The sequence below is a fragment of the Pseudochaenichthys georgianus genome, chromosome 1 (assembly GCF_902827115.2).
Source record: "Pseudochaenichthys georgianus chromosome 1, fPseGeo1.2, whole genome shotgun sequence".
NCBI lineage: Eukaryota > Metazoa > Chordata > Actinopteri > Perciformes > Channichthyidae > Pseudochaenichthys > Pseudochaenichthys georgianus.
Genome location: NC_047503.1, coordinates 19317187 through 19334267, shown reverse-complemented (window position 1 = coordinate 19334267; position 17081 = coordinate 19317187). Strand labels below are relative to the sequence as shown.

Sequence of the window (17081 nt, the reverse complement as noted above, 5' to 3'; positions counted from 1 at the left end):
GACATTGTTAGACAGTGTTTTCGCCATTACAAAGTGAAGTGCAACCCAAAATATAGTAAGGTCAAGGAAAGAAGCAACGCACTGTACGCACAATACCAATGTATTTATATAATTCACCCTGATAACACCAGTACTTCTGTCTACAAAGACCTTGACAGAGACTCCTCAAACATGAGAGAAAGAAAACCAGGGAATGAAGGCTGAACAACACGGAGGTATTTTAGGGTGGATTTTCCCTTTAAGGCTGACCTGAACACTGTCAGGGCATGTCAGACTCCAGCCGCAGAGATCTGAGCTGCAACACTCTGTCTCCCCGTCCTCCCTTTACCACAAGTCCATTTTCTCCCTTAGTGTCATGAGGAGGCTCTAATGAATCAGCCTATTGAGCTGAGCAGAACTGTGCACAGGCTCTAACACTGCCAAAGTCTCTCTGTGTGTGTGTGTGTGTGTGCGTGCGTGCGTGCGTGCGTGCGTGCGTGCGTGTGTGTGTGTGTTGCGGTCCAACTTTCCCAGCCTCCCAGAACACAAAGCTGTCGTTTGTGGCCCCTCCGCACTACAAAGGCCCCACAGGCCACCAGAGCTGAAAGCGAATGTGTGAGTAAGTGTGTCTTCAACTGTGATGTTCCTATATGTATGTATGTGTGTTCCATGTGGGATTAATTCAATGAGTTTTTACAATTTGACATTTGCATACATGTTTTTGTATTGTGGTCAATACGTCACATACACCAGTGTGCGAAAAAGTACACGTCCCACCGTCCGGGACGTGTTATTTACAATATCGGACAAGTAGATCTTTCAATTGACTTGTCCGGCGGACAAGTGACGTTTTTCGCTTCGATTTATTGACACATTATTGATACATTGAGTTTACAAAAGGCAGAACTCATTCGCAAATTGTCCGTGTCCGCCATTGTTCGTTTAGAAATGTTAGTTTCGGTTCTGCTTGTCGATTCCTAAGGAAATGCATCTCGCCGCTTTCTGTACAGTTAGACGGGAGCGGGGCGGGAAGTGTAGCACAGTGGCCGGGTTGGGAAGCAAAACTCGGTTCAGAGTAAGAACGAATAACAATTGTCCGGTCCTGGGATTAATAAGAGTTGTGAGGACAGGAGGCGAGGCCGAGCCCCGCGGACTGCAGCTCTCTCTATGCTCCGTATCAGCTGATCGCTGCACGGTGCAGCTCAACAGTGTAAAACAAGCAGCAAGAGCAAAGCATAAAGTGGGAATCAAATAATTAAAAATAAAAACATGGGGAATAAAACATAGAGAAATAGTGCAATGTCAATCACAGAGAATAGTGCAGTATAATAGTGTAAAATCAGTCAAATACTTTGCTAAAGAGATAGGTTTTAAGCTGCCTTTTAAAAATGCCTAATGTATTGGCTTCCGTAATATTGTTGGGTAACGTGTTCCACAGTTTTGGGGCGTAGTTTACAAAGGCTGCATCACCGATCTTCTTAGGACTCTTTCTGGTGACCTCTAATAGACCTGCATCTGATGATCGCAGTGTTCTGGCAGGTGTGTAGTTCATTAGAGAGTCAGCCATGTAGCTGGGTCCTTGTCCATTCAGAGCTTTGTATATGAGGAGAAGCACCTTAAAATCAATTCTAAAAGTTACAGGAAGTTAGTGTAGAGTAGCTAAGACAGGACTAACGTGTTCCCTCCTTTTGGTATTAGTCAGTAGTCTAGCTGCAGAGTTTTGAGTCTTTGTACATTCTCAAACTGCACCACTTAGAACTAACTAAACAATGCAGAGATTATTTTTATATAATTGTTTTCAATAACCGTAAGAAATGCAACAGTATGAAGTGATTTGTAAATAGGAATACAGATTTGACTTAATGTTTTCATAAATATATTTTTCTCCCAGTTTGTCATGGGACTTATTTTTACCCTCTCAAAGAACCGGAATCGAAAAGCAGAACCGGAATCGTTAAAATCCAAACGATACCCAACCCTATGTGTGATGCAGTAAAATCTCACCGCTCACTTACGTTAGCGGTGTTGTAAAAACCGTGGGAAAGTGTAAAATACGATGACGAAGAAGAAGATTCCAGTGGCCCCAATTTTTGTCCATTCTGGACAAGTGAAAAATGGATTCGGACAAGTACATTGCCAAACTCAATTGTCCATGGACAAGTACTCTCTAAAAACTTTTTCTCACACTGATACACACCAACTGCATTTCACTGGGAATCATCTAATAATTACAAGACGACACATCATGTGGCCTAGAACCAGAAAAAACAAACTCCACCACTAAACTGTGGCACACAGATGGCCATGAAACGAAAGATACACAGCCTTCGACAAGACCAGAGCTCTTTCTCAGATCGTGACAAACTACAGACAGAGGCCAACAAATCATATCCAATGTGGCTGTAAAACACAAACCAAATGCATTACATACATAAACACAAACCACACTCCTCCTCTGGATGCTGTCTGCAGTGATGAGTCGCAGAAATGCCAGCTTTTATTTATCAGGGAAACACCCACTTCGATAATAACTCAGCGGGGGTAATTTCTCAGCAATATTAGTGTGTGTGTGTGTGTGTGTGTGTGTGTGTGTGTGTGTGTGTGTGTGTGTGTGTGTGTGTGTGTGTGTGTGTGTGTGTGTGTGTGTGTGTGTGTGTGTGTGTGTGTGTGTGTGTGTGTGTGTGTGTGTGTGTGTGTGTGTGTGTGTGTGTGTGTGTGTGTGTGTAAACAGAGAATGAGGAGTCAGTAAAGGTTTGGTTTTTGACTTTTTCTTTATCAATGTGTATCTCAACAAAAACAGAAGTGTCAAAGGGTTGCATAATTCATTACAATTATATAAATGGACACAATGGCCAATATATTAGACAGATCAACTGATAAAGTAATAAACTAAATTGGAGTTATGCTGGAGGGCTGGGTTGAACATCGTTCCACCATTATCCATGTCAGATGTCCTTTTATGATTTACACCAAAAACTGAAAGTCCAAGAATTGCACGCCTTTTATTATTTCCACTCTCTATCAAACCCTCGCTTTGGCTGGATTCCTGAAGTCTTGTATCTTTCTGCATTACCGCCTGTACCCACCAACGGCTGCTCATCCCTGTAGTCATAAAAAGCATGTAAATCAAGTAAATTGCCGATTCCTCGATTATTTATCCAGATATCTGTGTTTTTTGTTCTCAATTCTTTACATACCAAACTGTCAAGAGGTTATCTGAAAAAAACATCACCTGTTTTGCAATGGTAGTAACATCTTTGACATTTTTTCGAAACACCACAAACCATATTGGTGCATCACTGAAAGGAGTTTCCATCAACATGACTCCTTGATGAATTTAACAAACTCTGCTGTGTACAGTACGTATGTTTTCACAGAGACGCTAAGTGGGCGTGCAGTGGTGTGTTTGGAGCAGCTGGGAGATAAGAGCTGCTGTGATGCCATGGACTGCAGAGGACATCAGAGCCAAGTCTAACCAGCGCCTCAGGTCCGGAGCGGGTTAACTTCACCAAGTATTCAACGTCGAAATGTTATTTATGGCGATGAAAGCCTGGTGATTTGCAAATGGGCTCCCATCGTTTTCAGCCTGCTATCATTGCTTCTAATCTGCCACTGCCAATACCAAAGGGCTATTTGCTATCATGAAAAACTTTTATTAAAAAATATTAGAGTCGCAATATGGAGTCCTTCACTTTTAAAATCGCATGATGCAATATTTGTTAGGTGAAATGTGCGTCAAAATACTATTTATACAAAAAGTTTTGATAAGACAGAAAGTTTGGTATCGATTTTATGATAATAATTCAGTAACAAGTATCATCCCTCAAACAAATCTTTTTTTTTCTCACATTGTTCAGCCTTATTTACTTTAAGAGCAAGGCGACCCAAAGAAGCCACTGAACTCATATTTCTTAGTAATGACTCACTATAAATGGCATTCAACCAGGGGCATGACATCACCATCGTGAGGCAGCCAGGAGCAAGCTGCACGTGCACGCTGAGGCCTTTAACAGAGTCAGAAGACGAGGAGACTTTAAGAGAGGGCGAAGGGAGACGCTGACGTCTCTTTACTGCCCTGATGAGTAGAGGACAGCCTGTCTGACTGAAGGAATGAGACAGAGAAGAGGAGCATAGTGAAAGTAGAAGGGTGGAAACACATTAGACGAGACAGAGTAAAGGAGAAAGAAAATGACCAGTGGAAAGTTTTGACCTTGGCATCCTCACTATGATAGACAGTTTAACAGTCATGTGGTTTTAAATCCCTGTTCTCTTACTTTGACTTTTTTTTTTGCTCGGCCCTTAGCTGTCCTTTTCAGCCTTCTGTGTAATACAGACACCTTCCAAACCTTCAATGACGCTTAGTCCTTTCTTTGTTTCTTACTTGGGCCTTTGTAACCTGGTTACTTGGTCACCTTGACTACCTTGATGCGATTCAGTGTTTTGCTCTTTCATGGGCATTAGTCACATATGACTGGCTAACAGGAATGGCTGACTAGAGAGAAAGACAATTAACTTATGATGTTTCTTGAGACATCATATTTCTGTTAACAGTGGATTATATGACTATGGTTGTTCGACTATGCGAGTATGTTGTCCATCCCACAGATCATAAGCAGGTTCCCTTTGGTACGTGGAGCATTACACCTTCCTTCAGCAAGATTTTATGGTTTAATGGCAAACAACTTTGCTTTTTCACTACTCTCTTTGGAGTCATTCAATAAACAATCCCTCTGAAAAACCAATTGTGGTCAAAATTAGCGTCTAGTTGGTATTTATAGTGGAGCATTTAGCAGCTAATGAGCCAGATGTGTGTGTCGGGACTTGGTAGATCCGACACATATAGTCGGGCACAACAGGCCAACATGCTTAACTCAATGTAATTGTGAGCATTACCTCTGAACTCTGCTATCAGTGCAGGATAAACCAAATCATATAAATCACTAGGAAATGTATTAAGGGATTACATCAACAGCTGTTAATCCACTTTCTATTGCGGTGCAATTTATAAATGGAGCATTAGGAGCTGGGCCAGATGGCATAGCTGTCGTTTGTGCTTCAAATGGCAAACATTCTGAATGACAAAGCTGTCAGCTCCAGCGGGGCTCATGTGGCAGACTCAGACATTTGACTCAGTTATAACATCTGAACAAATGCCTCAAGTCAATTTAAGACATGTTATTAAAGGCACAATGAGTAAGATTTGTCAGTTGCAGTTTGTAAAAACAACAATGAAAGCTGTCCCTCCTTCCTGCTCCAATAGGGCTATTGTGCTTGCCAGTAAAGGAAACGCTGATTCACTTGATTTTGAACATGTTTGCTGTATGTATTCCTCTTGTATTCACGCTTACAATCTGGCACCTGCTTGCAATGCCCAGAAACACTTCACACACAGGCAGGTTCTCTGCAGATACAGACGCCACCACACACAATAAGTGATGGAATATGTTTGTCTATTTATTGTTTATTTCCCCAGAAAATCCTATCCGTTGTGCCTTTGATGGAACCAATGAAAACATTGGAAATCAATTATAAAAAAACCTTGTGATTAAATCAGAGAACATTGATGTCAGCGAGAAACAGGCAGCTTATAATGTGACCGTTTCACCTATAATTAAGCATGAACTTTATTGTTAGTGCAAACATGGACTTGTTTCCAAAGGACATGCAAAGTCAATTCCCAATGACGGAGTGCACTATACCATTCAACATGCCATTCTAAATATAAATCACACATTATCAGCTAGACCGAGCAGCCACAGCAGTTATCAGAGTCTCACTAATAAAGTCTTAGAAGCAACTAAAGCTTTAAGAAGCAAAAACTGGTGAGGGTTTAAATGATCCCTTAGAGGAATTATGTATCCAGATAAAGACTCCAAGTTAAGTCTGCAATGGCACTCTGAGAGGACACATCGTGAGACACGTCAGCAAGAACTGCTGCCCAGTTTCTTTCCGCCCCTGACCTTGCAAGCCCTGAACCTGACAGATCGGACAAACTGGGACGGAGAGGACGAGACACACGCTCTAACAGTATCTGACGGAGGAAGAGAGAGAGTGGGAGGGTTAGATAGGACTGAGACAGCGAGACAAGACAGGTAAACAGACAGAAAAAGGACAGACAAGGAGAGACAAACCTTTTTCACTTACTGTCACTAGCAACTCATGGTTTGACATTTGAAAGTGAACATTCTGACACGGCAGAGATAAACCGAGAGAATACATGAGAAACAGGGGAGACTGGACACAGAAAGGCATTATGGAGGGAATAAGTGAGGATTAGAACAACATGACTTAAAAATACAAAACAGATTGAAGCAAGCAGGTACTGCTGGAACAGATGTGATTTAAACCATCAAAATATTCAAATAAGCAGATGTTCTCCTACTAGGAAGGTGGTATAGTTGACTAATAGCAAGGTTAAATAGGTTAACCGAGGCGCCATCGAGAGCATCCTCAGCAGTTGCATCACCTTGTGGTTCGGAAGCTGCACAGCATCCAACTGCAAGACACTGCAGCACATCGTAAACACTGCTGAGAGGATCATTGGTGCCTCACTCCCATCACTCCTGGACATTTATAACACCCACCTCACCCGCAAAGCACTCAGCATTGTGGGTGACCCCACCCATCCCGCCAACTGCCTCTTCACCCTCCTGCCTGAGGAGGTTCCGCAGTCTGAGGTCGAGCACAACCAGATTGAAAAACAGTTTTGTCCACCAGGCTGTCAGGAGGCTGAACTCTCTCCCCCCCCTCCCACCTCTCTCTACACCCTGCCCCCACTGGACCGGGACTTTAACACCCCCCCCACACACAACAAATCCAGCACCAGTCACTTTTACGCTGCTATGGACATTTTTGTACTCACATTTGCACTATGTACATCATCTTTTTGTATATATATCCTGCCTACTTGAAGTAAACGGTTATTTTGTGTTTTTTTGTAATTGTTCAGTGTTCTTGCATTTTAAATGTGTGTTTTTTTTTACCTCGGGACTGTGGGAAACAGTATTTCGATCTTTCTGTGTGTACAAACATATTTTGAGATTGACAATAAAGTTGACTTTGACTTTTGACTTGTTAGTTTGGAAGATGTTGGATTGAAAGACAGAAAATAGTGTTAGTCGGAAGAAATGTGAGGGGGAAATAAGAAGCTACTAGCAGTAATAGTAGAGTTTACTTAAACTGTCAATACTAAAGTATAAGTTCCCCCAATGTAATCTAAACAAGTTCACATTCATACTGCCTGGTAAGATATAGTGGTTCTCAATCTTAATGCGCTCTTTCCATGAGCTACTGAAAAAACAAATGAGCTAAATTATTTTGACAACCTCAGAAAAATACAAATACCGTAACCAAACTCTTTGACAAAGCCAAGATATGAAAGAGATAAAATGATTGTTAGAGTCGTCATAAAACAAACAAGGCTTTCCTGGGCAAAAGAGAGAGGGAGAAATACAAAAACAGTATATATAGAAAGAGAAAGACCGGTCACTATTTCCTCTTCAGGCTGACTTCCAACACAGTTAAATGTCTGTCTGGAAGCCGTCTGTAAGCTTACCACGGACCAAAGACGTGTCATTTATCCAAGGCGCTCCAAAAAGAGCTCACTATAATAGAGTATTTACCTTCTGTGTCCTTCAGGAAAACCAAAGAAGAGGGTGGAGGCGTTGGGACATCAGAACCAAAACTTCAGTCAACACATTTTATTTCCCATAAACTGCGATTCTTATTGCGTAAAAATAACAACGTTGTGCCTTTAATGCAGTCAACAGGTGTTTAAAAACCTTAAGCAGGAGTTGAAATTGTGCATGTTATGAAGAAGTTCTTACCTCTCAGGGGTATGTTCAAGTTAACGTCTCGCCAACTAGGACCAAAACAGACACAAACACATAATTACTTTCTGCATCTGAGAGCTGTTACAGTTATATACTAAAACTGAGCCATAATGTATTCATTTTCTTTAAACATTATTTACTCAGTGTGTTTTTTTCAAGCCTGTAATGATACAAAGAAACAAATTATCCAGGAATGAGTGAAATACAACTCTGAAATGAAAAGGAAAACAGCTCCAACAATAAAGCCTAAAGCCTTTTAATTAACTCTGTATGCTCTGTATTTCAGCATATTTGAAAAACTCACAAAAATGTCAATCAAAAAGCAGATATGCCATGTTAGAAAACACCTCTAATCGTTATATTTAATCAGAAATGGAAGACATGGATTTATGTTTCTTATACATCCTCTGTCTTAGATACATATTATGCACTAGCTTGTCTACTTAAATCAGCTGGCCCTGTAGGGTTAGGGTTCTCACAAAATAAATGTTAAATGCATTGTTGTTTCTTTCTATCTATCTAGAGGAATAAATGAACATGTGGTTGTGGCCCAATCCTATATTTATTTTTGTTATGCTTTTTCTACACCCTGCACCCTGCAGGAAGCTCCACCATCGCTGGATGTGGCTCAATTACTGCCTATGAACGGCACTGTAAATTCTAGCATGTGTGTAGGGCCCTCGATATGTGAGTTCTCCGCACAGCGGTCAGCAGTTTCCACTACGGAGAGTGGTACTGTTCTGGTGGATGCACTGAGCGGCAGGCGGTCTCAGGGACTGGGTCCGTGCCCTTGATAGTTATCTATGTCATCTGCAAAAACACCAACTGTGTCAACACCAGGGAGCAAGGCTCGCCATAGGAGAACACAAGAGCTATTGATAGCATATGAGATGTGTTATTGCTAAGGGTGCTGCGCCTGCATTCCATTATAATGATAATGGCCTACTGGGAATTTTGGGATTGGTCCAAAATAACAAAACAAATATTTCAAATGCATATACAGTGGGGCAAAAAAGCGTTTAGTCAGCCACCAATTGTGTAAGTTCTTCCACTTAAAAAGATGAGGCCTGTAATTTTCATCCTATGTATACCTCAACTATGAGAGACAGAATGAGAAAGAAAAAAAAAAAATCCAGAAAATCACATTGTCTGATTTTTAAAGAATTTATTTGCAAATTATGGTGGAAAATAAGTATTTGGTCAATAACAAAAGTTCATCTCAATACTTTGTTATATACCCTTTGTTGGCAATGACAGAGATCAAACGTTTTCTGTAAGTCTTCACAAGGTTTTCACACACTGTTGCTGGTATTTTGGCCCATTCCTCCATGCAGATCTCCTCTAGAGCAGTGATGTTTTGGGGCTGTCGCTGGGCAACACAGACTTTCAACTACCTCCAAGACTGGCTAGGCCACTCCAGGACCTTGAAATGCTTCTTACGAAGCCACTCCTTCGTTGCCCGGGCGGTATGTTTGGGATCATTGTCATGCTGAAAGACCCAGCCACGTTTCATCTTCAATGCCCTTGCTGATGGAAGGAGGTTGTTGTGGTGTTAGCTGTTATGCTTTTATTGTGATAGAGCTAACAGGATGATGAGACCGGATGTGGACACGATTGGTGATGCTACGAGGAAATGACATGGAGAGTACAAGCCGGAATATTTTCGGAAACCACGTGATGGCCTGCTGATGACGACATTTCCGCATGATTTCAAAGTAAGAGCATGATGGTTTGTTTAATGCTCTGTTTTTTTATTATAATGAACAGCGGAACGTTAGATGCATTCTTTATCACCATCATCATGTTATAGTGATAGTTAGTTTGTGTTAGTTTATTGGTTCAATATAGCATATATTGAGCACATGCATCGCATCCGGTTCTTTGAGAGGGTACAAATAAGTCAAAAATATATTTATGAAAACATTAAGTCAAATCTGTATTCCTATTTACAAATCACTTCATACTGTTTAATTTCTTACAGTTATTGAATACAATTATATAAAAATAATCTATGCATTGTTTAGTTAGTTCTAAGTGGTGCAGTTTGAGAATGTACAATTGGCCCAGTCTCCTCTGATGTTACACTGCAACCTGCCTGTGAGACACAGTCCAACCACACATGTCCAACACATAGGGCATAACCTAATAATAATAATGACACATTAGATGTATAGCCTATAGGCCTAGCGCTTTTCTACAACTCAAAGACGCTTGCACGCTTACACATGTCCTGCAATACCCATGCTGCAGCTGCCCAGCTGCTCACTGTTTGTAAAGTATATAAATAGTATTTTCATTTCAATAATGTAGCTACTTTCTATACCCTGCTTCATAAACAATACTGACATCCCTGTGCTCCTCCGAGTCTGGGGGTCCGGGGATGTGAGGACAGCGCGAGGACACAGACAGGGAGGCTGCTTTACTTCATAAAGGAAATGGTGGTCAATATTAACAACACAGGAGCTAAAACGCTTAATAACCTTCATTACGTGTTCGAGAAAGAACATAAGAAAGTTTGACAAAGATGAGGCTGTTAAACGGGCAGCGGATCTGCTGTGTGTAGAAAGAGAGAGAGAGAGAGACGCTGAGCTGCACCGTGCAGCGATCAGCTGATACGGAGCATAGAGAGAGCCGCGGTCCGCTGGGCTCGGCCTCGCCTCCTGTCCTCACAACTCTTATTAATCCCGGTACCGGGCAATTGTTATTTGTTCCTACTCGGAACCGAGTTTTGCTTCTCAACCCTGCCACTGTGCTACACTTCCCGCCCCGCCCCCGTCTAACTGTACAGAAAGCGGCGAGATGCATTTCCTTAGGAATCGACAAGCAGAACCGAAACTAACATTTCTAAACAAACAATGGCGGACACGTACAATTTGTGAATGAGTTCTGCCTTTTGTCAACTGAATTTATCAATAATTTGTCAATAAACGTCACTTGTCCGCTGGACAAGTCATTTGACAGATCTACTTGTCCGATATTGTAAATAACACGTCCCGGACGGTGGGACGTGTACTTTTTCGCACACTGCCGCCGTACACACACACGGCCCGACGATATGAAAAGGGAAAATGTTGAATACTTTTGTGTATTGATGTTTAGATCACTTATGCTCACAAAGATATTGCCTGACTCAGTGGTTGTTTTTGTTATTTTTCATGAGAAGCCTTAAGAGTGCAATGTTCTATTTTTGAGTAAATAGCTGTGTGATTGTGCAGAAAGAAGTGTGGTGACATGTTCTGAGGTTCTTGCATAGTTTTCAGTTTATCACCTGATTTTGCATTTTCTGAGTCACAGACAGTATATAAATGTGACAGTCTGTTCTGTTTTCTTAAGAAAGGGAGATGTGGTGTTAGCTGTTATGCTTTTATTGTGATAGAGCTAACGGGATGATGAGACCGGATCTGGACACGACTGGTGATGCTACGAGGAAATGACATGGAGAGTACAAACCTGAATAAAGTAACCACCATGCTCTAAACCGTCTGTATTACTTTACGCTTACCACGACAGTTGTCACTCAAAATCTCACGATACATGGCCCCATTCATTCTTTCCTTTACACGGATCAGTCGTCCTGGTCCCTTTGCAGAAAAACTGCCCCAAAGCATGATGTTTCCACCCCCATGTTTCACAGTAGGTATGGTGTTCTTTGGATGCAACTCAGCATTCTTTCTCCTCCAAACACGTCTAGTTGAGTTTTTACCCAAAAGTTCTATTTTGGTTTCATCTGACCATATGACATTCTCCCAATCCTCTTCTGGATCGTCTAAATGCTCTCTAGCAAACTTCAGACGGGCCTGGACATCTACTGGCTTAAGCAGGGGGACACGTCTGGCACTGCAGGATTTGAGTCCCTGGCGGCGTAGTGTGTTACTGATGGTAGCCTTTGTTACTTTGGTCCCAGCTCTCTGCAGGTCATTGACTAAGTCCCCCCGTGTGGTTCTGGGATTTTTGCTCTCCGTTCTTGTGATCATTTTGACCCCACGGGGTGAGATCTTGCGTGGAGCCCCAGATCAAGGGAGATTATCAGTGGTCTTGTTTGTCTTCCATTTTCGAATAATTGCTCCCACGGTTGATTTCTTCACACCAAGCTGCTTACCTATTGCAGATTCAGTCTTCCCAGCCTGGTGCAGGTCTACAATTTTGTTTCTGGTGTCCTTTGACAGCTCTTTGGTCTTGGCCATAGTGGAGTTTGGAGTGTGACTGTTTGAGGTTGTGGACAGGTGTCTTTTATACTGATAACGAGTTCAAACAGGTGCCATTTATACAGTTAACGAGTGGAGGACAGAGGAGGCTCTTAAAGAAGAAGTTACAGGTCTGTGAGAGCCAGAAATGTTGTTTGTTTGTAGGTGACCAAATACTTATTTTACCGAGGAATTTACCAATTAATTAAGAATCCTACAATATGATTTCCTGGATTCTTTCCCCCCATTCTGTCTCTCATAGTTGAAGTGTACCTAGGATGAAAATTACAGGCCTCTCATCTTTTTAAGTGGGAGAACTTGCACAATTGGTGGCTGACTAAATACTTTTTTGCCCCACTGTACATATATAAAAGTATCATGGAACAAGTGGCTAAACGCAGGATGCAATATAAGAACAAAGTTCTAGTTATTTTCAATTGTATCTTCAATTTGTTCTCATTTTCATAGCAGCCAGTTGTCACACTGGAGCCGTTTGCTGGCGGGAGGAAAGCCTCACGAATCTTTTTTTGTTTTTACTTTGTAACGTGGAGAGTGAACCAGTGTCCGCGACCTGTTAGCACGTTAGCAGAACAGCTGTAGAAACAATCGTTATGTGCATGCGTTTCTTGTACGACAGTGTTTACAAGCACAAGACTTCTGCATGTCATCGCCCCAACATGAAGGCCAACCCTAAGGACATTGGATTGGTTCAGCTATACAGGTTTATTTTTAAAAGAAACTCTATAATTGTTTCCACCAAGGTTTAGCGAGAAAAAGGGAGATTGCCTTTACACCTCTTCAAGAGGTAAGTGTTATGAGACTGATTTGTAAGTCTACACTTGGGTAAGGATTGGATAGTTAAGAAGGCTTGGTCATCCTGGAGTTGACCTCTCTAATTTTCAGTAGGAATTCACTGCATTTTATTTTATTTAACAGGGACAGTGCACATTAATGAACATTTCTGTAAATGTCCCAGAGTTAGCCAAGAGGCTATTTTTCCTCTGTAGTCCCTGCATGAGGACCAATGTGTTGAGAGAATCTGTGCAACCATAAATTATGAATGGATTGTTTCCACAGAACTCTACGTTTGTAGCAGAACACCTAAATGCTGACTCTTGCATGAGTTTGTGCAGTAAACGTTATGTAACTGCAGGCACAATGACTGGAAGTGTTGGCGTTGGGAGCTGTGTGAGAGGTTGCAGAGCACCTGAAATGTGAAGCCACAGATGGTCCAGCAGTTGTGGAAACACACTTTCAGTCCAAGCTGGCTGAATTAACAGGAATTGAAACCACCTGCTGAATCCACTGGCGATTGTTAGTGGAGGTGGGAAATAAATGTTCTTTCAGATGTAGAATGACAATGAGAAGTGTGTGAATGTTTTTTTTCTTGTAATGTTTAATTGAACTATTCATATTTTAGACTGCACTGTAACTTTTATCCATGTATTTTCCTTAATGTTTATTTTATTAGCTTTTCTTTTTTAATGCTTAATGTCTTTCATTTCTTTTTTGTAAAGCACTTTGAATTACCCTGCGTCGAAAAGTGCTATATAAATAAACTTGCCTTGCCTTGCCTTGCCTTGTGAAGCATGAATCCGGCTGACAGCAAGCCTGCATTCTTTCATCGCTCGGATAAAAGAGCATTAAGGAGCCAGCACTAGGGCAGCTCGAATATGGCAAAAATCATAATCTCGATTATTTGGGTCAATAATTGATATCACGATTATCCATTTACTTTGAAAACATCCATTTATTGAAAAGAAAAAATGTGAACAGTATGTTTTTAACAGTTGATTACCCTGAACGTTAAGTATAATTCAACTGAAAAACCAATACATAATACTTTTTTTCTTCTTCGTTTTTTTAATTAAAAAAATAAATAAAATCGTTTTATTTCGATTATGTTGTTTTCATAATTGTTGCAAGCCAAAATCGTAATTGCGATTAAAATACGATTAACTGAGCAGCCCTAGCCAGCACATCACTACGTTTAATGGCAAATGCCTGACAGACAAAGCCTAGGGAGAATTTTAGTGTCAACACAAAGTTGGCCTACAGATTCTACCCAGATCTCAGCGTGGGTATCTATGCAGACACAGCCTATTTAGACCTACTTTCTCGTAACCAGATACAGTATATCAAGCCTCTGGCTAGTGGACTTTAGTTTCCAACTGACATCAGCATCAGAGTCTCAATTTCAGATGTGTATCGATTGACAACTTGGGGGTCGGTTGTAGCTTAGGAGGTACAGTAGTGTTGTCTAACAATTGAAGGGTTGGCAGTTTAATTCATAAACACTTGTCCATCCATTTGAATGCACACTATTTCTAAATAATGACAGGAAGTTTTCAGTGTAAATGGGATTCTTAAATAGGATGAGTAAGTGATCTCCTTATGGTACAGGCTGGTAAAAGTGAAGGGACTTGTTAGCATTGTAAGCTCCTGTTAGCCTTATAGCTAGCAGCTTAAAGTGTTCTGACTTTTAAGATGGTAAAGCAATTATTATGTGACAAGCTGCATCTTTGATTTTTGCAGTATATATATCTGTTAAAAACTTGGTAACAAAATGGTACTCTGCTGTACTTGCATTTGTATGTGCAAGAAAAGCATGCGTTTCTATTTGGAATTGAAAAAAGCCCAACCATCCATACATCCTGAGGTCAACCACCACTTAAACACTCCTTCAAAATCTTTCTTTTAAACTGGACTGTCAAAAACACACAAAATGTAGTTCTGACATTAGCCTCACTTTAAGCAGCATTAATAATAAGCTGTACTACAGCAATTGAGACTACCAGGATGAATCAAATAGGCCGGCCACTGCACTTGACATACTAATTAGTTTTCCTTTTTGGTGATATGCAAACAGACAAGGAAAACCAGCACAGTTACATAACAACCTTTTCTGCTGACCGCTGTGGTGGCAACAGTGAGTTGGTGGATGTGACTGTCCAGCCACACAGCATGGCCTCATTATATAAAATCCTGACCAATTTAAAGTGTTATTTTAAGACTAAATATACTTTAGCCATATTAGAGGGGGGCAAGAACACTTTTAATAGAGGGAAAGCACCTACAGGCTTTTAAGTGACCCAAGCTCTAAAAGACACCAATTTATTATAAGAAAAACACACAGGGATGAGATGAGAGTTGACTTCACTTTCTGTCTTGTTAGCTTGGACACAGTTACACAACAATCCCAAGATCTCATTAATGTGATTTGGTCAGACGGGGCTACAGAGAGGAGCCCTGTTCAGCCCCGTCACTCTCTGATAAAGAGGTGGTTGGAGACACATTTAATTCAGAGATTTGAGGGGAAGGAAAGGTGAGCCTTTCAGTGCTATGGAGTTGATTTGTGTCAATGACCTGAAATTGAATTAAGGATAAGTGACGGAGATGAGTGCACACACTGATAGAGAGGCTGGAGTAAAAAGGTCAGATTCCCAACCGAGTGGCAAAACTATTAAATTGAGCCCAAAGCAAAAGCCGGCATGTAGACATGCGTTAGAAATAGTTTATCCCCATAAGCGTCAGAACAGATGGAGTTTAATAAAGTCTGACTGTTCAGAGTGTGTCTATTCACAGGGAACATCAGCAGATGATATTTTGTGAAATGTTGTTCAGGTGTGAAAATTAAAATGAACCGATTTATCAGATGGTGGTATGAAGACAGCATCCTGACACGATGGCTTGATCAGGCAAAGACATCGCACGCCTGCATTTGCAATTTTCCCAAATACCTCTAGCTTTCGTTTAGTAAACATTTGAACTGTCAATAAGCTAACATTTCCGAACATACCACATGTATGCTATTATATCATATATGTATCATGCTTTCACAGCATTCACACTTAAAATGAACTTATCCAACGTTCCCTTTTTTGCAAATGTTCAGATGGTGTGATTCGGTCTGTGCTGATGTCCACTGAAAAAGACCCCTAATCTGTCTACTGTTGACTCTGCTTTATAGGTGTGTGTGTGTGTATATATGTGTATGTGTGTGTGTGTGTGTGTGTGTGTGTGTGTGTGTGTGTGTGTGTGTGTGTGTGTGTGTGTGTGTGTGTGTGTGTGTGTGTGTGTGTGTGTGTGTGTGTGTGTGTGTGTGTGTGTGTGTGTGTGCGCGCGTCTCTACCTTTATGCTACTTCTGTTCATACATTTCTACCACACTAAATAGTCACTTTTTACACTTCTAACACATGAGAAATAGTACATTAAAAGCTAAATGCTTCATATAAACATTAAATACAAATAAATAAATAATGTAGTATGCTTCTCTAGAAGGGTAGTGAACAGCCTACAGTAATCGATCACCTGCCTGTGGATAAAAAATATGCAAATAGACTTAAAGCTGAGTTAAGATGTGAATGAACCAATTAAAATATAACAACCCAAACATATGGCTGGAGTTGCTTTTAAAGTAAAGTATTCTCCTGCAGAAACTGGGTTATTGTGTGTCTGCCAAATGGACTGCAGAGCTGTAGAAGCCCCAGGTGTTAGGTGAATAAGTGGGATCTTATCTTGCAGTAATTTCACTGGAGAGAAGAGCAGGATGAAAACAGGCAGGTCACTAGTACTAAAGTAGGTAAACACAGCTGCTCAGGGCTGAAACACAGAAGTATGAGCACAGTATGCGTGTGCAAACATGCAGGTGCCTTAACAGTGCACCTGCCAAGTAATTATCAAATTTGAGTCCTGGCCTAAGCACAATTGAATCCTGTTCAACTGCTCTGCAATAACAGAACAGTATCTTTGTGAGTCAGCTCTTTAGTAATTTGTGTCGTGTCATTAACATGTCCGCTTCATCTCTCTTGCATAACTCAAGAAATTAACAGCAGTGTTTCCCCTAGGTTTACTGCTTTGGGGGGGTGCTGCCTGAGCGGGGGGGGTGGCATTGGGATATTTTTTTTTTAAATCCTCTGGAGCAGAGAGAGGAGCTGTGGATTATTGTTATTGATTAATGTATCATTGTTTCTTAGGGTCAAAAACACTAAACTCACAACTGAAAATGGAAGCGTTTAGTTTATTTAATAAAAGAGCACATGTTCAATGTGAAAAGTGACAGTAGATATAGATTAGTTGCAATTT

At 41.0% G+C, this 17081-nt stretch overlaps 1 protein-coding gene across 2 annotated transcripts in view; it reads right to left on the bottom strand.

Annotated features, from left to right (window-relative positions):
* The window catches only part of add3a (adducin 3 (gamma) a), a 133046-nt gene that overhangs the window by 90263 nt on the left and 25702 nt on the right, over window positions 1–17081 (bottom strand). For both annotated transcript variants that reach the window (XM_034110759.2, XM_034110690.2), the window contains one exon: window positions 7806–7840. The gene's annotated coding sequence lies outside the window, so the exon portion shown is untranslated. The remainder of the gene's footprint in view (window positions 1–7805; window positions 7841–17081) is intronic.